This window comes from Lagopus leucura, unplaced genomic scaffold, assembly GCF_019238085.1.
Source record: "Lagopus leucura isolate 7727_CA_CO unplaced genomic scaffold, USGS_WTPT01 Super-Scaffold_100157, whole genome shotgun sequence".
Classification (NCBI taxonomy): Eukaryota; Metazoa; Chordata; class Aves; order Galliformes; family Phasianidae; genus Lagopus; species Lagopus leucura.
In genome coordinates, this window is record NW_024962334.1 from 10663825 (window position 1) to 10687224 (window position 23400).

Sequence of the window (23400 nt, forward strand, 5' to 3'; positions counted from 1 at the left end):
AAATAAAAATATTTACTGCCATTTTGAGTCCCCAGATTGCAAATAGATTGCTTTATCTCCAATGCTCCCTTCGAGCACACCTGTACAGCACAGACCCCCATTTTAAAGGAATGCAGCCATCATGTACCCCAACCCCATTCATATGATTGCAGTGTAAAATTAACAGCTACCAGGAGCACAGTATTACTGAATATCATAGCATCACAGAACCGGTTGAGTTGGAAGGGACCCTTGGAACTTATCTAGTCCAACTCCCCTGCAGTGAACAGGGTCATCTACAGCTCCATCAAGTGCTTACAGTCCTGTCCAGTCTGACCTTGAATGTCTCCAGGGACAGGGCACCCATCATCTCTCTGGACAACCTGTGCCAGTGCCTCACCCTCACTGTGAAAAAACTACTTCCTTATATCCAATCTAAATCTCTCTTTCAGTTTGAAACTATTTCTTCTTGTCCTGTCACAGCAGACTTGTTAAAGAGCCCGTCTCCTTCCTTACAGTCCTCTTTTAGATACTGAAAGGCTGCTCTCAGGTCTCCCTGCAGTCTTCTCCAGGCTGGACAGCCTCAATTCTCCCAGCCTGTCCTTGTAGGAGAGGTGACACATCCCTTAGGTAACCCCCTCTAGCATAACCATTTGGGTTGATGCTAAGGGAGTGCAACAACATGGGTTTGGGGTTCTGGGTTGGCAGCTCATCCCAGAGCTGCTAATACTTGAAGATCCACTACAGAGCCTGAGATCTCATGAATCATCTGAAACAACTCAGAACAGAAAGAGTGCATTACCTGACAGCACAGGCCACAGGACTGAAGAATATCTTCTGACCAGTTCAAACATTCCCCTAAAATTATTTATTAATAATTAAATATCCCAGACTGTTTTTCCCTGTGGAAAAGAACAATTCTTATCTCGTCTCTCATCTGATTACAGTACCATCAGAAGCCCAGAAGGGCAGTAACAGCTCATGGCTGTGGGCCAGGCATTTACGGATTCAAATGTTGCTCTGAGGGCTACTGCTGCTCCTGACAAGAGGGAGAGAAGAAAGCCATATGAATAATCTTTCTCAGCTTCAATATGAACCACTGCACGCAATAGGGGAAGAGTGATGAATACACTCAGTTACTTGTAGAAAATCACATTAAGTTCTCCAGGTGTCATATGCAACAATTTACAGTTCAATAGCTAGGAAGAACTTCTTCATGCCCTTGGCAGAAAGAAAATTCACAGAACAACTGAATCTAGGCTTATCTATCAAGGGCACAGTAGCAAGAGGACAACATTCAAGCCTGATTTGAGAGGTCTTTAAGACTTACCATTCCATTTATTTCAATAGTAACAAAAATAAGGGGTTAATTTTTGCCCTGTAAATCCTACCAGCAAATCAATCTGCATTCCTCTGCAGCATTCCTTCTCACCCCAGCTCTGTGGAGGTTACAGCAGCCACATAAATAGCTGAAGTGATGCTTAATGGACACATGAGGGCAAAACCTTCTGAGGAGAGGCAGATGTTCCTCTGGGAGGGAAACATCCGTAGCACAAAGGCACTGGCACTGCGGCCACTCACTGGTGCCCCCTCAGTGATGGGAGATCCCTTCTCCCTTCACATCCCTTGCCGCAGCAGCTCACTTCTGTTCCTTTCTTTTCCACCAGCAAGATCTACTATGCCTGTTGAGTCAAACGCTGAGTCAAGCATTTGGGAAGGAGAAGCTCTTAAAATAATAATTGAAAGGTAACCTGACTGTCATTCACAGAAAAGCAACGTAAGCTTATTAAACCAACTGCTGTTTAAAACAGCTGCATTTGAGAATACCTGACCCCGCTGCTTATGTGCAGCTCTCGATCCACGTGAAAACATTTGTGAAGTCAAGGAAAGCAGCTACTTCACACAGTATTTCAGCTACTTCACACGGTATTTCAAGACATCAAAGGCACCACCAGCAGCATCAAGATGTGCTTCTCCACCTCTAGACTTTTGCTAGCATTGCTGCTGACACAGCCATTCCTTGCAAAAGCTGTCAGGCCATTTCAGTAGCCCTGCAGTGTTACCCAAGCACTGGAAGGGAAGGAGCAGGTCAAACCCTTCTCACTTGCCAAGAATCACCAAGATAAGCCATAGTGAATACATATTGTCAGAGCCATTCTCATATAGGATGGCTCTTGTGACCTTGGATAAAAGACTCAAATACACATAGATATCAGCCACAGGCAGGCAGACTCATCTTCAGTCTAGAAGAGTCAGAGATGGGGGATATACATAGTCTCAGGCAGAACCTTCCAGCTTTGGCTCACCCAGCTCCAGCATCTCCATGGCACAATGAACTGCTTGTAAGGCTGTCCTGGAATTTGCTGGGAACAGCTTGCTGAGATAGGCAACCCTTCTTCCCCCTCAAAGGGATCAGAGCTGCAGCAACAAAAAGCTCCTCTTGCAACTATGAAGACTCCATCTGCACCTGTATTAATGCAGCAAGTATGTGCAAGGAGAAAATACCCAAGTCAGAGGCTGACCAGGCAACTCCCATTTTGACTTAATGTTCTTAATGTTACACAAAACAACCATTGTTCCTTTACCATCCAGGTGACAAAATGCACTAAAATAAAACTCTTATTCTCCAATTTACTTGAATACACTCAATGATTAAAAACAAGCATGTACTGAAGAGCCCTGTGTTCCAATGGGACAAAGATATGCACGTAAATTAAGCAAGGACTAAGAGTGCTTCTTGAATGAAGACCTCTCTTTGTGACCTCTATGCTAAACATATATTTGTAAATATATGTGCATGTATGACTACTACAGAATTCATAATAAAATATTACAATTAATATATAGCCTACATATTGCTTTTGATACCTGCATTAAAAGATGATGCTCTATTAATTTAAAAAACTTTTTCCAATAAGCTGCTAGCTTCCTGGCTGAAGTTTTATGCACAATGGTAACACAGTCAGAAGCCAAGAAGCCGTGAAGCCGTGTGTGAAACTGTCCCAGATAACCGTACAGGAAAAGGGAAGGGGAAAGCAACTCCAGTCTCCATTTTCTATTAATTCTCATGTCTCTGTGTGACCATGGGTAATAACCTACGTAGTAAAGAACAAACAGCCAGAAGCAAGGAACAGGGGTAAGAACAGATCATTAAAAAGTGATAAGCACCAAGGGTCCTAACTTAGCTGTAGGCAGTAAAAATACACACACACAAGAAACCACCTCATGTCTCCTCAAAATGAATTTGGTCATATACTTTTAGTGCTGAATAAGTGACTGCCTCAGCGTGATTCCAACGTGTCTATTAGAAAGGACAGTATTTCATCTGTGTGTGGAGGTCTGCTACTCTGCTTACCCAGGTGTTTCTCTCCATTCTTCTAAAAGAGGAAATTACGCAGCACATTAATTTCTGTGCACCTTTTTATTTTACATCCCTCCTCCTCTCCCCTCCCTCCACTCCTCCCATCCACTGTGATTTATGAAGAAGAAAATATGGGTAGTTCACAACAAAATTGAAATACATTCACAACGCAATTAATACTGCCTCAGTCTGGTTGGCTCATACGAGGGAGCTTATGATCACAGAATCACAGAATGGCTCGGGTTGGAAGGGACCTCAAGGACCATCAAGTTCCAAGCCCCAGTGATATGGCAAGCCGGTACAAAGTAAAAAAGAGGTCACGAATCTAGTGTCACACACCTGGGTTAAAGGCTCATTTACCCAGAGAGCAAGCACTGAAAATTACTCTTGCCAGTACAGAGGGATTTCAATTCACAGACCTTTAATGCTCCAATCTATTTACTTTACAGGGGCTCAACTGGAAGAGGGGAAATAAAGCAACAGCAAACTAAGACATGAAGTAATTCACAGCTAACCCATTTCTAGTCCATCAAAGGCTCATCAAGTGACTGCCCAATGCAATGGACTGCTGTCATCCTGTACCTAAATTCCATTATCTTCTCGCCAGAAGCAAACAAGACCCATCACATCCAAGTCACTGACAATGGAAAGCATTCCTCTTCAGAAGAGCCCAAACTAAGGAGAGCCTTTCCTGGGCCAAAAGGACAGAGCAAGGAGAGGCTTCAAATTTCTTTAGGGTATTTTTTCAATCCTACACTATTTTATACTAGTTGGAAGACAAGAAGCCCTAAGAAGGGAAGAGCAAAGCTTCAGAATCTGCTTATTTTTCAGTGGTAGCCACAAGGGTCCATAAAGTAATCTTCAGAAATGACATGGTCTACACTAAAATCCAAGGATACCCTCTATCTCTGGTGTGGTGTTAGAAAGCAGCATTCCTTTATTCCTCAGGATATGTACCAGAAGATGTGACAAACAAATGCGGGCTCTCAGAATTCAGGGTTTTTTTCATTTAAACAGTTAATACATGCACACGCAGTACACTGGCATACATACTCATTCTTTTCCAAGAACTCATTAATATATGCTAGTGTCCCTCTGGGCATGCATGGTTGCATTTAGGTGGCCATACACACACTTACTTTTCCTCATCCTCACTTTTCCATCATCAGCTTTATCACTGAGACTTTTGGCTGCCCCTTAACTGTTTTTCCCCAGCTTGGCAAATCTCCATTGCTTGATAGGCCATAATGAGCAACTTCCAAAACAATGTATGTGACAATATGAGGAAAATCCTTGCCCTGGTGAAATGCAAAGATAAGTAGTCTATTATGACTCCAGTGTTTCTTGTGAAACAGAATTAAGAGAAAACAAGGCTGTTCACACATGAAGCAAAGTTGAAATTGAAGTTTTAGAATTAGAACTCACTGACTCCTTTTGCTAGATTAATATATTGGTCCTTAAACTTATATTCTGCTAAACAAAGCCTATATCAACTGGGTCATCATAACTGGATGAATGAGGTGGCCTTCCTGCATGCAAGGCCATCCACCTCATACAAAAGTTACACTGAGTGCAATTAGGAAACTCAATTACAATTACTCAATTACAATTCCTTCGCTTTGTGCAAGCACAGTTTTAGCATTACATACCTCTGCGGTGAAGAAAAATAGGGGTCCCTGGAATAGAAGTAGCCTATGCCAGTTTTACACAACAAGAACCTCCAGACGAGGACCCAAATCTCATTCAGCTCCTCTTTGCCCCTTGAGCAAAAACCAAACTGACAAATAAAGGTAACATGCTGTTTACATGACAACTGTTCAATACCAAAATTGCCTCATGCCCACTGTCTCTCAAAAGCAGAAATACATTGCAATCAAATTGTGAAGGTGAGCCAGAAACATCAGGCCTTCACTGCTGCTGCACTCCAGTAACAAGGTAGAAAAGACATTAATACCACATACAAAGAAATCTTTGCTACTGAAAAACAAAACCGTATTTACTGAGAGCTACATTTTCTCAACTGAACTCTGGATGACATCAAATCCAATTTTTTTCAGAAACACAAGACCACTTCTGTAACCAAACAACCTTTTATTTCCCTCGTTCTTAAACCCTGCCTCCAGACATGAAGCAAGCAAATCCCTGTTTAACATCAAAACTCCCCTGTTGCCTCTTTTTACCCATACGTTGGTCTTCAGAGTGTTCAGCAGCTGAAGAAGGGGCTCCTGAATCCAGTGGTGTAGAGGAGCCTGGCTGTTGATGATTATTTAAACCCATTTCAACTTTATAGTCAAATGGTGGGGAAGAGGAAAACACTTACATGGAGGGTTCTGAAGGGAGAAGTCTTAATATTTTTTATGATGGAAAAGGGAAATGTCAGTAGGTTCAGATGTAAAAATTGTGCAGCAAAGATTGTCATAGGTATGACAAAGCAAACTTTGTTGTGTGAGACAGTCAAATGGCAATAAAAAGCTGCAGGCTGGATGGTGAAATGCTTCTGCTGCTGAAGGAGAAAGAGCTAAAGGGACGAACAACCAAAGTCTTCGTTTACATGGCATTTCTAAGAAAACTCTCAAATTAAGCCCAAATACACTATTATAGTTAAACTCAGGAGTATTTCTCTCACAAAAAGAAACAAAACTAAACAAACAATATAGAAAGCATTTCATTGAAACAAAGGGAAGGAAGAAAGGAAATTGACAAGAAGGTAAGAAAGCAAAAAGAAGTCACTTTCACAAAGGAAGTACAGCAGAAGAATGTGCAACCTTCAAAGACAGCACCAAAGAAAAAAATAGGAGAGTGGGAGATTATCTTTTTCATCTACATCAATCAGTAAAGCACTAAGGAATTCCCAGTGATGACCCTAAGACCTCATCGTACTGCACAAAGTAAAGAATATCAGTTACCATACAGGAGATGGATATGAGAATTGCAGTGCCAGCTGCAGTGTTACAGGACCAGGCAGAGGTAATTCAGGGAAAATAAATGATGCTATAAAATCAGTGCATCAGAAGCAGTCAGTCCCCGTATCTCTGCTGAAGGCTCAAGGACACGTGAGAGATGATATCTAATTTAGCACCAAAAAAAGAAATCAACAATAAAAATATTTCCATCTGCACACACAAATGATGCTCCCCTCCCCGACAAAGCTCAAGGGGACAGAAGGCTTCACACCAACAGGAGCATGCAGACAGCATCCGGTGCACAGAATACACTGCTTCCTCGGGAAGAAAATACACCATGGAACATGGTGTACATGGAACAGAAAAGAGCAAGAAATGTGTTATGGAACTAAAAATGGAGAAGAGAAAGCAAAGCAGCCAGAGGACAACCAGAATAGGGATCAGATGAAGAAAAGAACTAGACTCACTCAGGTCATTGCACAGAAAAGAAATTCCTCCTCTGGAAACCTTCTGGAGAATTGGATTTCTTAAGCTAGTAGTGAACTGCCAGTATATGAACATATGGAACTTCTGATCTTATTTACACTGGGCAAGAGGGGAAGAGGCTTGTCTGTAAATTATGGAAACCCTCTACATATGCTATGCACTGTCTCATAACATCCCCTGTCTCTTCTTCAGGAGTTGGACTCTGATCTTTATGGGCCCCTTCCAACTTGGGATACTCTATGATTCTGTGATAACATTGCTGACCCCTCATGCCAAACCGCACCATACCAACCTACCTCAGACATGGCAGAGCAGGCAGGGGCAGAACATCAAAGCAAGAAAAGGAAGTGCACATACATAGGATAGCAAACACCAGACCACTAGGATCTCATCTACATCAGTTCACACCAAAAAATGATTTCCCCACAGCAAGGCAGCAGACAGAGGTGTCCCTTTCTGCTCTCTGAAAATTCAGCTGTAGAGCATCAGCAGCAGGCTTGAATCAGAAAAAGTCCACTTGCAGACCACGTGACAAGAACATTCATACTAAACATGATCTCAGGAAAACTGACAAGATTAAATCCAGGTGCAATTCCACATCTTTCAGCCTAAATATGGAAAATTCACACTACTTTGAGACTGTGAAGGGCTTGGTTTTATCAGTGCTATTTATACACACTTTCTTGATTCCTTTTAAGCATATTGTTTATACATGTACACAAAATAAAAATGAAACGCACAGCAGTGCATTTATGTATCACAGAAATTAGATTAAGCCAACAGACTCAAGCGCCAAGTGATTTTAAAGACAACAGATCCTTATTTTTTAAACATTTTTCTAAATTATATATGGGCCGTGTAACCCTCCAGACAAATGAGCAGTGATAAATTGCGTTCTGTCTCTAGCCAGGCACTTCAAGCAATCTCCACCCTCCCACCTCCTCATCGCATGAAATAAAGATGAAGCACCGTGCAACGTCAATCACACTGCAGCTCCACTTGGCACCTGCCTCCACCTGAAACGACAGAATAAACGTGTCGAGATTTCCATCAGTCTCCGCTATCAGCTGTTGAAGTTTTGGCTGCAACGAGCTCAGGCACTCCCTGAGAGGGTGCTGGCTACTACATGCCTGACACAGTTAGCATTACAGCAGATCGCAGCCCATTCCTCTCACAAGTTTCCCCCGATGGGATTGCTCTCCTTCCAGCCGACTTTATCTTTTTTAGCTGGACAAGTGATTTTGGCTGTATCTGAGGACCGCAGTGCATTTAATGAGCAGCACAGCACGCTCTGTGACCCGGCTGCTCCCCAGCCACATGCCTGCAGGAATGCCGCCTGGGGCACTAAGCCTGCTGCATGTGCTTGAGCACACACATCCCATTTCTGACCTGCTTCATTACCCTTTTCCCAGCAAGTTCACTCAGAGTTAATTTAATGTATTTAAGGACTGAAGACCAGCCTCGGCTCCCTGCAGTGCTATCAAACATGTTACAAGCAGAGAACTTGGCCGTATTCCAACTATGGGGTTTCCTCCGAAGTCCACTTCTGCGGATAGTTGAGCTGATGCTCGATAACTATGAGAAAAAGGCTCTGTGCTACACAACCCACCACCACTGTGAAGAATTGCTGTACCCTCTCACTGACCCTTGCATGCCCCACTCCCTCATGAACAACAGCACAAGAGCTGGATCATTTCCAGTTGGCCTCATCCAATACTCACAAAGTACACAGCTGCAGAAGATCACAGCAAGAAGCAGTGATTGTTCTTCCTTGTACTCATGCCCTCATCACTTTAAAACATCTCCGTACTGCTACAGAAGGGCATCAATCTTCAGGCCAGGAAGCAACACAAGGAAATTCATGCCTCAACACTGCCAGGAGGAATGAGGAGAGGCAAGTCAATGCTTTCCAGCTTCTTCCTTCCTTTCTGAGGGGGCAAACCCCCTCAGTTTTAGGGGTCTGGTGTCCTCACCTTCAAACCTCCATAGAATTAAGATTTTCCCTTCCAAGGGCAAATTCCAATTTCATCAACACCTGTGCTATGAGGAGGCCCCATACAACCACCCAGGCTTTGGGAGGGAGAGGGAACCGTCTTTGTTCATAACTCACACCTGCACGTGCAATCTCACAAACACGCCATTCCTGTGTTATGCTTTCTACCAGCACAATACAAGCTAAAATTTGTATTTAAACATAAATTATTTCTCTGCTGATTTAGCCAATCTAAAAATGAAGAACGATAACAAGCTGGGAAACTTATCTCAGCCCTGGTCTAATTGCTACTCAGAGCAATCATGGCAGGAAAAAAGTGCAGAACAGAAAATGAACTGTCTGTAGTATGTTTGGACTCTGGTTTACATAGTACAGCGTTATCTCTATCAGTGTGTAGGGAAATGCAAGTACTGTATACCTCTGCACCAAAAAACGAACAAACATTTTTTGCTTTCATTATTTGAGTAGCAAGCCATCAAGAAAAAAAAAAATTGTAGTTATTTCAGAGATGCTTATTGCTTTGGCACATGTGATCTGCCTGCAAGGGTCTGCAAAAATCTTAGTAATTTTCCTATGGGGTGACTAAGAATTGTAGAATACCTGAGCTGGAAGGAGTCCACAAAGATCATGGAGTGTGGCACCTGGCTCCATATAGGATCACCAAAAATCAAACCATGCCTGAGACCACCGTCCAGATGCTTCTTCAACTCCAAAGTAGGATAACATAGTTTTGGATATTAAGATTCTATTAAGAACTGAGGCATTTTGAGATCCACTTTCTAAAGGAGGAGAGGAGAAGAACTGAGAAGTAAAGGAAGAAGGAAAGGCTGCAATTCAAGTAAGTGTGAGAGCATCTATAAATAGAGACAAGGATTGAAGGAGGAACCCAGTGTCAAAGACAAAAAGAGATCAATGACAAAGGTAGGAGAGGACGAGAAATCTCTCAAGTTAATTACAGAATCTTAGGACCACTTAAATGCACTTGGCTTGAAGTTAATTCATTCCCCTTTCTTTATTTCAAAAAGAAGACAACCATAGGTACCACAAATGAAAACCCACCCATCAAAACCAATCAAGGCTACATTTTAAAGGCTAACTCTCCCCTCTCTCTTTTTTCTCCCAGGCTTCCAGCTTCCCATCTCAGGACCGTCAGCAACTGTCAACACATCATACGAGAAACTCATCTGAACACACAATATAACTTGATAGGCAATACATCAGAATACCCAGATGTGACATCGACAAATTTCAACAGATGGTGTTGGATCATATCAAACGATTAAAAGAAAAAAAGACAAAAAAAAAAAAAAAAAAAAAAAAAAAAAAAACAAAGAAAACACCTATGAAGGAAAAAGCAGACACATGCAGAATAGAAACCAAACAACTCCAACCAGAAGAAAAAAATAGATTTGGTATATGCACTGTTTCCCCTTTTATCCTACCCGTTCCAGGCAATGAGACAAGCAACAGCTCCACCTCTTGTCCTCACCAGCTTGTCCTGTCATTAATAGCAATATGCATGCTTCGTCCTCCTACCCTAAGAGGAGGCGTCTAAATAAATATGTCACTGTTAAAAGCAGTACATACTAGTAATGATGATGATTTCCAACTGAGAAAACTCTTAATGTTTTGGGAGCCAGGCCCTGCTCCAGCATCTGCATGGTCTCTAGTTACACCAAACCCAAGCCGTTCAGCTTGCAAGTACCTGCAGACTTTTTAACCCACTCCCATTCCCCACCCTACCCAACTCCACGTTGCTCTTGTACAAGGGCTGCTGCAAAAGTAATGCCTCCTACTTTGTTAGGCCTGTTACTGCCCAGGTCTTTCCCTGCCTTCATTACACACTGCAAACGTATACTTTGCTCTTCGAAAAGCAACTGTGTTTAACCGTGTTTAAAAAAAATATGAAGCATCCCTGTCCTCACAGTTACACAAGCTCTGAAGTAAAAGGCATTTAGTCAAGTACCTATTTTTGTGTATTTGAAACAACCATTTTCTTTCCCCTGAAGAATTTATTTCCATTACACAGTCTTTAAGTTTTGCTGTTGTATACTAGTGGGGTTTCAAATACTGCAGAGGAACATAATTATATCTTCTGACACTCCAGAATGGAATATAAGCGTTGTGACAACATATAATAGTTTCTTAGAGATATGAACAGGCATTTAGCCAAAGTGTATGTTCTGATTAAACGTAAAATGGATACCACCTTTTTAATGCTTGGAAGGCTTTCCATAAATACTGGACTAAGATTTTCCAAAACATCAAATTTCTAGAGGTAGAACAAAACAACATGCCATTTAAATGTTTTCAGCAGGAGCACTGGAAAGGTGAAGGCATAAAAACAGTATCTGTGTAATAAAACTGGTGAAATATCACCTCCTTCTATTTTGATATTTAATTATCTGATTAGCAGAGCAAAAATACTGCAAAGTCCAACAATCAGCTGTTTACGTTATTTATTTATAGGCACTTCTATAGCACTCATCGCCATAGTAACCAGGAACCTTTTTTCCTGCTCGTTCAAAGGAAAAGTTGTAATTCTGAAACGCGATTCTTTGATGTCAGAGCACTTGTGACCCCTGCTACAAACACTCAGGTAGGCGCTCAAAGAACACGAACAGACCTAAATGAGAGGCAAGGTGACAGAGAGACACAGAAAGGAAAATGAAAAAAGGGAAGGAACGAGAAGCAAGCGATAAAGAGGCAAAGAGCAAAGGGCTCTCTGATGAAAATTCCCAACGTACTTGGTCCTACAGGATGTGACCTTCCCCTCACTCTTCCCTGTGATAGCATGTGACTTGTTCATGGAGCACAGTTCAATTAATCAAGAGCTATCAACAAGTCCCCAGTTCACGCTGAGGACACTGGTGAATACTCTTGAGCAAGGATTGCTGCGAGGAGAGCAGCTTACAAATGAGGCTGCGGAGCAGGGAGAAGTCAGGAGCTCGCTTTGACTGCCGCTCACTTCTGATCCCCCAGCAATTAGCCATTATCAAATTCTCACAGAATTAATAGACCTTTTCAAAAATACCATCTGCTCAGACAGCATCAAAGAAATGAGTAAATTAGAATATTGCTGTTGCATATACCAATACAAACGGAGTTACTAGGTATGCCATGCAACTGCAGCTCCATCCTGAAACTACTGGTATGCACAAACGTGCATCTACTTCCCAGATCCTCAGAAGGATTGAAATTGTTTTGTATTATTTGTTTGGTTGCTTCCCAGTGTGCAATGAAATAATTATAGATTATATGCATAGACACAAAGTAAATCTTTACATTAGGCTGGTGGTCATTTTGCAGTCTCTTTTAAGCTGTTCTTTATATAGGACAGAAGTTGCATGTGTGACAGGAGGAAAAGTGACAAGCCCATATCTGGTGAAGCACCAGCAGGCACTTTTCTCAGAGCAGACCAGTTCTTTTAAAACAGATTGATGGAGCTATTTTTGAAAACATCTAATAGCATCACAGAAGAGAATCTGATCTCTGCAAAGGTGAGTGGTGTGGCTCGGCACTCCCAGGAGACAGCTAACAAAGCCCAAGCTCATCAGACCCTGCCTGTGTACAGTAATTGCCTTCAAAAACTCACAGCTTAAATTCCACCATGCTGAGTTCAATGCCATGTTCACAGCTCCAAGCACGGACAGAGCTGAGGGCTCTGCCTCACGTGACTGAATGCGAGCGGACGCCTCTCTGCTGCCTGCACAGCCAGGCTGGCCTGCATGCTTCGTGGGTAAGGAAAGAAACCTGCGTGGGGAGAGGCAGCTTCAAGGATGGAGGCAGGAAGGTGTGGGAGCTGATGATGTAGGAAAGAGCACATCCTAATGCAGGAGGAGAACGTCTAGAGGAGAAGAGTCCCTGTGGCATGCATCCACCTGGCTAAGCCAAGCCAGGAGCCCTCAGCTTTGTGCCAACTAGGCAAAGTCCCCTCAAGCTCTGCTGCCTCTGGAGGGTGGGCAGAAAATGAAGGAAGTATTGTGAATGGAGTTAAATCCATCTGGTGACTGGTCATGAATGTTGTTCCTCAGGCATGAATACCGAGGCCAGTACTGTTTAAAATCTCATCTTATTGATGATCTGAAAAAGCGGATTGAGTGCACCCTCAGTAATTTTGCAGAAGACAACAAGTTGGGAAGAACTGTTGATCTGCTTGAAGGTAAGAAAGCCCTACAAAGGATCTGGGCAGGTTGGATCAATGGCTTGAGGCCAACCATATGAGCTTTAACAAGACCAAGTGTGGATCCTGCATGTTGGTCACAGCAACCCCATGCAACACTACGTGGGGCAGAGTGGCTGAAAAGCTGCACAAGGAAAAGGATCTGGGCGTGCTAAAGGACAACCAGCTGCACATGAGCCAGTAGTATGCTCAGGCAGCAAAGGCAGCCAACAGCATCCTGGCTTGTATCAGAAATAGCACAGCCTGCAGGAGCAGGGAGGTGATCATCCCTCTGTGCTTGGCATTGGTGAGGCTGCACCTCAAATGCTGTGTTCAGATTTGGGCCCCTCACTATGAGACACTGATGTCCTGAAGCATGTCCAGAGAAGAGCAGCAAAGCTGTGAGGCACAGGCTGCCCAGGGAGGTGGTGCAGTCACCATCCCTGGAGGTGTTGAAGAACCATGTGGATGTGGCACTGAGCGACGTTGTCAGTGGGCATGGTGGGGACATGTTGGCGGCTGGACTAGGTGATCTTAGAGGGCTTTTCCAGCCTTAATGATTCAGTGATTCTGTGATTATTTGTGCCCATTACAACCCTTCCTAGCCCACACGTCCCCAAGCTTTATGGGCCCACAAACCCACTCTGCCCACCACCTTGAACCACAAGTCTCAATTCTGCAGTGCTCCTGGGTGATGACCATAGAGAGGGCAAAATTCTTTTTGCACAGCTGAGAACCTCTGACAGGTGATAGGATTTGAGCTCCGTGGCTTACTACTTTCCTTTTCACGATTCTTCCTGCCTCTCTCCACTACTTCCTAGAAAAATCTGCTCTTCCACAACCTGGAGAGGCTCTGGTTGCAAAAGCCATGCTGAACAGAAAACTGGTCTTTTGCTGAGAGAAGTTATCCATGGCTCTGTTTATTTGAATAAAATGATGAGTGCAGGATCTCTTAACACTGTACGTTTTAAAACACTTCTCAAAGGCCTCTCTATGTCAGAGCACCGGCCAGATATAATCTGCTGAAAGAAAACTCTAGGGAACAGTAACTGAACATGGGCTGCCGTCAACCAGACCTGTTCAAACCAACAGCACTTACAGAAGACTACAAAGTAACATTTATTGCAGAACAACGAGAACGAGAATGCCCAATTGTCAGATGATTTAAGAGCACCTTAACAAGTTCACAGCGAGCTTGAAAATATAACCAGGAAAAGACTTGCGTATATTCCTTCCATTCTGTGCATTGCTTAACAGATAGTGGGCACCAGGTAAATAATCCCCAAACATTAAGCTGGTACCCAGGGTCTGTTCATAGCACACTTCACAAACTGGCTGAACGCCAGCTTTTATGATACTTAATTAAACACAAAGGGAAGGCCAAGTAAAACTGCCACCTTGGAATCACAAACCATTCACAGTGTGCTTCTGCAAAGATGCAGACTGCAAAGCAGGAATCCTATACTGAGCTCTGCATTTGGTATCCACCACGCTTCAGAAAGTGACATTGCAAAATGAACACCCTGTTTTTCAGCCAACGTGTTAGCATACATCCCATGTGCTTGGGAAAGAAGGTCGTCCCAGAGGAGAGCTCTTCTGGTTCTCAGCTCAGGAAGGCTAACAGAAGCCGATCCATCAGCTCAACCGTTTTAAGAGTTGGAGACTGCTATTAAAAGGCGCCGTTACTGCTATATTACCAAACTCAACAGATCCTCCCGAATCAGCAATCACCATGATAAAGTCAGCATTTGTCAATAGTTATCCAACTACGGTGCTGGTGTGAAAACACCAATATGTTCCCTCGCGTTCACCAGTTGTTCAGATACAGTCATTATGATCAGCACCAGAGCAGAGCGCCTCTCCACACGTTGCTGAGGCAGCAGCCATTATCCTCACAGCACACTCAGGCGCTGGGCTAACCCAGAGGGGACAGGAGAAAGCCAGGGGACGCGGTGACCACAAGCAGACCGCTGAGCCAGAGCTCAGAGCGTGCAGGTGTAACACATCCCACACTGACACACACCGTGAAAACTTTCCCACCGTGCTTAGTCAGCACACGGTAATTAAAAGGGGCAGGAGGCAATTAATTCAGCACGCACGTTAACTGGGGCCAACCTAGAAGGGCTGGTGAGCTTACGAAGCTGCAGGCAGGTATACAGGGGACTCCCGAGGCACTCGGGCACCAGTGAGCATTGTCAAGAGAACATAATTACATCCTTGCTGGACCCGGTAAGCCCAATCCTGCTGCACCCGAGCTCTAAGGAGGTCATTAGGGCTGTAATCGCACGGCTCCCACGGCAGCCTGTCCCGAACACACCGCTCTCCCCATATGCACTCATCAACGCCCTCTCCCAGCCAAGCTCTCCGGCTACTTTCGCTCCCGGCTTGGAAGCAGAAAACTCTCCACGATCCATGCCTCCGCGTTCGCCCTGTGCAACCTCAATGTCGGCTTCTCCCTGTGCCCCTCCCCACCCATCGGCACACGGAAGGAGCGGCACCCCGCACCCCCGCCCCGTTCTCCTGCCTTCCCCCCGAGAGCCGCCCGCCAGAGAAACCCGGCCCGCGGCGCCCCGCGCAATGGCGCCCCCCTGCGGCCCGGCCCCGTCGCGCCCGCTCACCTGCCGCTCGCGGCACCGACGGCTGCACCCGGCCGGCCCCGCCGCGCCGCCACTACCGCCTCCTCCGGCGGCGGCGGGAGGCGGGGGGAAGGTGGGAGAGGAGACGGGCAGCCCCTCGCCCGCCGTGGGCTGTGAGCGGGACTATGGCGCAGGCGCGGCGCGGCGCAAGGCTTTGTGGGAGCTGTAGTTCGCGGCTCGGTAGGCCCCGCCCCAGCGCTGAGGGCAGCCGTACGTTTTGTTGGGTTCTCTTCATGTTTTTATTTTTATTTTTCCTAATTGTCTGGTATTGATAATGGAGCTTATGCACTAATTTCACTGAAAACTCTATGTATTTCAGTGTCAGGCTCCTGTGGACTGACTGGCTTTTGAGGTTTGTTTTCCTGAGTTTGTCCAGCAACTATTGCACTAGCAGCATCCATTGCAAGACGTCCCATCTGCTGAGCTTCTCATTAGGTTTGTGAGTTGCATCCCAGCCTTAATGAGACTCAGAGTGCTCCTATCTCAGACCAGGAATGGCCACAGACACAGACATAGTTCAGAAATAAAAAGCCCGCCCAAGTATCGATAGTCTGAGATGTTTGTGTGAAATTCATAGGGTTGTGGTGATTTACTGCCATGTCTGTTTCAGGATAATTTGCAATGGAAAACAAGTATAATTCGATAAGCTTTTCATGCAAAATTGTTCATTCATTATTCCTGGAATATTGAGTTTGTAGAGCGACTTGATAGGATGTTTAATTCTATCACCTGTGAGGAAATAAGGGGTGTTCTCCATACTATATGGCTTTACGGGGAGTGCCTATTGAAAGCAGCATGGATGTAGCAGAGCCAGTCACACACGGTGCCCAGACATGGGTGTATGGTGCCATTTTAGGCAGCTTTGTCTGCCTGAGATGTCAGTGCAGAGCTGGTAGATGTGACATGGGACCTATGGGACACCCTCGCTCAGTGTGATGGCAGCCAGAGGCCTGGCTTGAGCTTGAGATCCACCATGGCACTGTGCACGTCCATGGCCCTACTTGCCCAACAGGACTGTCAAGGAACAAATCAACTTTCAGGATACAAGTGGAGGATGGACCCACGATAAGGAGCTAGAACTGCTGAGCCAACTTTTACAGACTGGTAGACAAAGCAATAGCCTCAACATAAGCAAACTTTGAAATGTTTTGGTTTCATGCATCCTCACACTTTGCCTTTGCTTTATAGCTCCCTTTGTGTGTGCAACTTTTAATGAGAAAATAACAGAGCGCTTGATATGAGAAGCTACCTCCTTCCAGCAGAGACACTGCTGTGTGATGTTCCTGCTCATGAACATCAGCAAGCTGGACTGCAGCACTCCCAGCCTTGATCAAATGAAGTCATCCAGATCTATCAGCTTCTCTGTTGTGACTGGGAAGGAAGGCTCTTGCTTTGCCTCAGGCTAGGGGTAGCTAACATTAAGACAGTCCATCAAGAGGAAATCAAAGCAGTTTATAAACGCACCACTCATAAAACCAAGCAGGTGCCTTTGTAGATGCTTAAACCACTAGTTTTGCAACTCCCTGCACTTTTGTTGAAAGCTACAAGTGCTCTCTGCTTTCTTCCTGAGGCATGATCCATTATCTGGACAGGACTGACCTCTGCAGGGAATGGGGCTTGGTGGCTGGATGTGGTGGCACAGCCCTTGGAGGACAGATGCGTCAGCAGCTGGAAAATTTAGATGGACAGTTGCCAGATGTGGGAGAGGAAGAGAAGGCTGCCTTTAGGTTTTTTATGTGCTATTGTGTGTTGATTTTTCAGAGAGAACCTAGCCAGGCTGCAAGGACAACACCATTATGATCTGACAGAGCAGACAGCCCTTGTGTTCAAGCTGCTTGCAGCCCCACATGTCTGAAGGACCGTGCAAAGCAAGTCAGCTACCTGCAGGAGCATGGAGAGGAGCTTAGTGAGTTGTAAATGACACATTTCTCTTTGGCAACGTTCATGTATGTCCAATTGGTGCTACAGAGCACTCTGGTATGTGCTTCTGGGCAGTGTTGCCTCAGCTCTTTGGTCTGTTTGCCTTCTCTACTGCCTCTGCTCTCTGTTAGTTTTTACCATTTCCATTCGTGCTGCACAAATATGCATTTGGTGGCCACTTGAGCTGTTAACATTTATATGCCAGGAAAGAGAGAACCATTCACACATGTTGCTGCCAGAAACTTGCTGGGTTTGAGCCACCTGGATTTTTTAAATATGAATTTTGTAAATGATTAGCTGGGTGGACGTGGATTAAACCAAGGGATGTGGCAGCTTGTGTAGTCACAGCTCAACAGAGCCTATGGGGTAGCCAGTCTGTATATAAAACTCAAACAATTTTGGATTAGCATCAGTGATTCAAGTCTTGCAAAAGGTAATAGGCAACATCCGTGGACTGTGCTGCTGCCTGATCATCCTGCCAAAGAGCTCTGCTTCAGCCAAAAACGTCAGTGAAACCATTTGGGACTAAGGGCTCCACACATTTGCTCGGCGTATTCAAAATGCAGACAGGAGAGAGCAGAACTAAGGATTTTGAAAGTGCTACATGCCTCAAAGCCCTCTTACAGATTCGTGTAATTTGCTAAAGGATTGATGCATATTAATATCATTTTGCTGCAGGTATCTGAATGTGTATGGACGGGATAGACACTTTGTTCCCTCCAAAGAGCCACATTCATTAAAATGTCTCTTATTTCAAAAATCCAAGCAGCCACCCCCCTCTCTGATGAACCTGACAGTCAGTAATAGTTGTAGCATGATGAGTACTTAGCCCCAGTACCAGTTTTTCATATGCTGATACCTAGTACATGCAAGAATGAAGAAATGAAATCAAGAATCTGCCATGGCTGCTGTGCAGCACTGCCCTGAAGTGAGTGGTGTGTGTGCTGGGGAGGGTACTGAGTGCCCCAGAAAGGCAACTGGGATCCCCATGATTTGCTCTGCAAGCCAAGGAAATTGCTGGTGTTGCCAAGGAAGTTTAAGGCTTTGCTTCTTGAATGCCAGTTAAAATGAAGTAAAAAGCGTACATGCGCTGTTAAAGCAAATATGGTGTCTATAGAGAGACTGGAAGAACTTCTAAGAGTGTCATTTTGGACTATCCAGTAGTTCAGTTAGAGGCCAATCTAGAGAGAACAAACCAGAGAGAACAGTCTTGTTTTCTTCCCCAGCAATCAGATCTCAGTGACGAGAACAACATGCGGCTGGAGAGACAGCAGAGCTGAAGGGAGAGCAGCTCTTTTCCGGCTCACCATGGAGTGGCAACAGCACCTAATTAGTTTTGAAGTAGCCTTCTTCTTAGGGGGATAGAGACCTGTTAAGTAAGCAAATACTTCCTTTGTTTACCTAGTCATTTAGGAGGACTTGAGAAATAAGGAATTTTCCCTGTTAACAGAATCATAACCAGATTTGTGTATGAACTGGCAAATAGGTCTTTCTCTTAAATAAAGGAAAAGACTTGTACTGACCTAATACCATGTCTAATCTCCGCGACACAAAGAAGAAATAGGTAGTTACTAGTGACAATGAATAAAAAAGACAGGGAAATGGAGAAATTCAGTGACAGTTGGCATCAATAGATGTGCCAAAAGCTTGTGAAAGCTCCCTTTGTATGATAAAGTGACTGTCACATGAAATATTAGCAACTATCCAGAACTGGGTAAGTGTGAAAATCGTGTTGCTGTATAAATTATCTGAGACACTTATGCCAATTATAGACTCACTGTGAGGAACAGAGACATTGGTAATCATGACAGCGACTGTGTTTGAGTGTCATGTGAATATTCTCAGGCAATTATTCAAATCAATCATTTCTTGTCTGGGTAAGAAGGATTCATCATTCTTAGTACCTCACATTGCTCAGCGACTGAATGGATGATGCTTTGCTATTTCTGGTGCTCTGTAATCTGCCTGCTGTAAATAACAGCACTGGGATATGGCTGACTGCTGAGGTGGAGAACTGTAGTAGGAAATGGGAGGAGGTGGGCTTGAGTCCCATGCAAACATGGTGTCAGAGCTAGGGGGGAAGTATGAGGAAGTGTAATTTAACAGTTCATGTTGTGGTTATCCTTGTCCATTTATCCATTCCTCCTCCCACTTCCTATAAGCTGCTCATACATACAAACTGATTCCTTTCTATACACACAAGGGGATGAATAAGGCTGCAGCTGTGTCCTCACCAAACCTTAGGCACCTGATTTTGCAAACTAAATGAAATACCATTACTGTGGTATGTAAACAGTATTTACATGGCTAAAAGTGCCAAGGTGACAAGTCAGCTGGGCTTCAGTACCATGGGGGTACCCACTGCTTGTCAAAACTAACACCTTTAGCAAGTGGTGAATTTAAGTGTCATTTGTTCTTTAATAAAATAACAAAACAAAGTCTTCACTTTATTTCTGTGTGTGTTTGTAACAAAATCAAAAAGCAGTTAACTCACCAAGCTGTTGATGGCGAATACTGATGCGACGTCCTCTACTTTCAAATATTCCATCTCTTGTTCCCAAGCATTTCTTTCCTTTATCCTCGAGCTCTTTAGGGATAGGATTTCTAACAGTTCTTTCTGCCAACTTGTGGTCAGTAGAATATTTGCCATACATTTTTTTTGTGCCTGTGCTGTGGCTCCTAAGTTTCCATCTGTACTCTCAGGGAAATATTTATTGCTTCAGGCTAGAATGTGTTTCAGGATGCCTAATTTGAACAGGTGGCCGTGTCACTGGGTTTGAAACTAGCTCGTATGCTAGAGTTTAAGCTGCTGACATCTGAAATCCACTGAGCTGAGCAGTCCTTTGGTGACTCTCTTCAACCATCTCCTTCATGTCACCTGTCTGAAGTCAGTGACTGCTGACATTGGTGCTAAGCCAACCCACAGGAGAGAATTTCCTTTTTGTCTTTTAAGAATGTTTCTGTTGCAGGTCTCCTGAATGCCTTTGGCAGAGCTATGGTGCCCTTCATTCATTAATAGTTTGATAGCATGTGTCCTCTTTTTAGGAAGTTATTTTAGGAGTAAGAAAAGCAGTTTTATATCTCATACCTCCATAGAAAAGGTTTGAGATCTGTACATGGATTATCATTCCTGCTTCACCTGATGGCTGAGCTGTGACAGTGCTTTTCACGTGATGTGAACCTTTTCCCAGCATACAATCCATAGCTTAAATTTTGTTACCTTTCTTTAATGATGACGAGGCAAATTCTCTCTCTGCACTTTGTCTCCTCACTGGGGACCAGGCTGTTAGGGAGTGGTGGAGCTGGCTGTCCTGCCTGTCCAGCTGATGCTGACTCAGAAGCGTGCCCATTTTGGGGGCATTTTTATCCATGTATTTGAGGCACAGTGTTCATCTCCTCATGTTAATTTCATGGGAGGGCAGCTTTTAGTCAGCAGCATTCTCCTGACAAAGCCCAGCCCTCCCAGCCTGCGCTTTGCACTGATGGAAAAACCATCTCCAGACGAAGCAGCCGGAGCCCCCAGGGAAGGAGGGCTACCTTCTCCCTTCTCCCTCACTTACAGATGCCACATCCCATCTCATTTATGTTATTAAAATGATTTCCGCGGGGTCACCTTCTGCTTCACGCCTGAAATGATCTATAGAATTAAGCTCTTCCTGTTGTGGCATTTGGATTTCAATTGTGGATTTCAAATCTGCCCTCTCTCCTTGATTCTTTGATTTTCCACAGCCAGCAACTGCATCAGATGATGATAAAAACAACTCACAGACACATTGGCTCGTGCAATACTCCAATGAGTGAGACAGATGACAACAAACACACAGTACTTCAGGCCCCCACTGGGTATCTCTCTGTTTTCTTCACAGAGAACCTAACTAACCTGCAGTGTGGAGTAGAAAAAGGTTGTATCAAAAGAAATCTGCACACTGCACAGCGATGAGCTTAGGCAGTTGCACCCAGTGGTGAAACATCTTTAAAGCTTTTTCCACATGCAAAAATTATGCATCTTGTAAAGGAATGCTCTCATTAAAGTCAGACCTGACAGCTGGTGTGACATCTCATAGGTTTCATCTAAAGCAGTTCTGCACAGGTGAGCTTGGCAGAAAGCATGTGGATTGCTGGATGTGATGATCCTTATGGGTCCCTTCCAACTGGGGATATTCTATGATTCTATGATTCTGTGACTGTGCAAGGTGACGTATTGGACTTTAGAAAGTGCAATTCCAATTGCTGTGCTTTGTGGGCATGAATGCGGCCAGGAATGAGTAATTCTTGGTGTGGGACATATACTATGCAGTAAACATGCAAACTGACACGTGGGAAATGGATTCTTTCCTTTGTGCTTGATTTACACGTGCAAATTCTTTGCAAATGTAGGTTGATCGTTGGCTTTCTTTATTATCAGCCTGAAAGAGGTCACTGCCGTATGGAAAGTTAGCACAGCCAAGAGTTACATTCACCAGCAATATAACATTTTAACTGTTCAAAAGCTCACTGCCTGACAAAACTAACCTTCATAGCATCAGTACTGAGCTTTCTTGTATCTCTTCCCAAGTCAGATAGTGCTGGCTCCTTTCTTGGAAAGCACACCAGGTAAGGAGGCCTGAAGGCTTTTTTTCCGATGCTGCTCCCTCAGTGAGGCTGGTGCTCCCAGCTGCATTCCAGTCTGAGGGATGGCACAGTCCCTTGCCCTTTTCTCCCACGTGATGCAGATCTGACATCACGGCAGGGGCTTTTCTCCTGTACTCCTTCTTGGAGTGAATGATTAAGCTGCTCCATAGAGAAGGCAACACAACAGAAATAATTCTAGCTCTTCAGTAGTGGCTCCTGGCTAAATACACAGCTGTTTACAGACACATGGGGCCATCTGTTCAGTCTGTCTTGCGGAGCATCCTTCTGCCCAGAACAACCCCAGGGTATAGCTGGGGAATGAGATGTTCCAAACAGATTCCAAAAAGATGAAAAGTGTTGGATTAGCATTTTTTGTCCCATGGCTTTAATAGAAATCTTCAGTAAGCAAAGCCAAGGCATTAAAATCTCATTTTGGGTCAAAGATGAATTCCAGCTTTGATTTTAAATTCACTCCTCTTCACAACCAGAGTATGCAAAGAGCCCCCGTTAGTCCCATTTTTAGAATGTCAGTGTCTCTTAGATCCCCCTGCATGTGGATGAGCTGTACCCAGAGCCTGAGCACAAGCCCATGGCAGAGTATTGCTGAAGGTCATGTTTGAAGATGCCTTAATTAGTTACAAAGTCAAAGATCTACAGAAGAAAATCTGTCCAGAGGAGAGACTCTGAGTGCTGATACCTTTTGAAAATTCAAAGGTGAATGGATTTCATCTCTTTTCAAAATCTAAGTGTTTTAAATGGAAAACTGCAATTGTTCTCTTGGGTGTAAACCTTGAGATGTGTTACTATCTTCTAACCTAACTTGCATAGATTGTATTGCTCTTCTTCAATCCTCTGTTATGAGACATAATGATATTTAGCGTAGAAAAGCTGCACACAAAACTCATCTGAGCTATAAACATCCTAACTCTGCTGAAGGGAGATTTATGGACATGTTTATGCCACAGATCATGTTTTCAGATAGCGAGTATATCTAACAAAATGGTTATTGTGCCATTCTCTCAGCTGTGGCTGTCACACTTGGGCTGTTAATTCCTATTAGGTTCACCCAGAGGAGTGGGCTTCATGCTCCAGTAGCCACTCAGTGGGTTCATGGGCACAGGTTTTCTTAGAGGAACGTAATCCCAGACAGCTCTCTGAGAGCAAGCAGCCACAGGCAGTGATGCCCCCTGCTGATATGCCAACAATTCAAGGGAAAAGCCGTATCTCAATTAGGCAAGGCAACGGGGCTGATGAAAGCACCAAAACCCATGCAAGGACTGCAGGCTCTGAGCTCGATGCACAGTGCAATTAAATGCCTGGGTAGCCAGAAAAAAGAAGCTGCTCAGAAA

The 23400-nt window shown here is 44.3% G+C and overlaps 1 protein-coding gene across 3 annotated transcripts in view; it reads right to left on the reverse strand.

Annotated features, from left to right (window-relative positions):
- POMGNT2 (protein O-linked mannose N-acetylglucosaminyltransferase 2 (beta 1,4-)) overlaps positions 1-23400 on the reverse strand; it is an 86620-nt gene that overhangs the window by 17459 nt on the left and 45761 nt on the right. The window contains exon 1 of one of the 3 annotated variants that reach the window (XM_042888093.1): positions 19935-20928. The exons of 1 other annotated variant lie outside the window; for it this stretch is intronic. The gene's annotated coding sequence lies outside the window, so the exon portion shown is untranslated. Of the gene's footprint in view, positions 1-15502; positions 15559-19934; positions 20929-23400 lie in introns of those variants that run through there. One more of the 3 variants, XM_042888092.1, reaches the window with a different exon arrangement.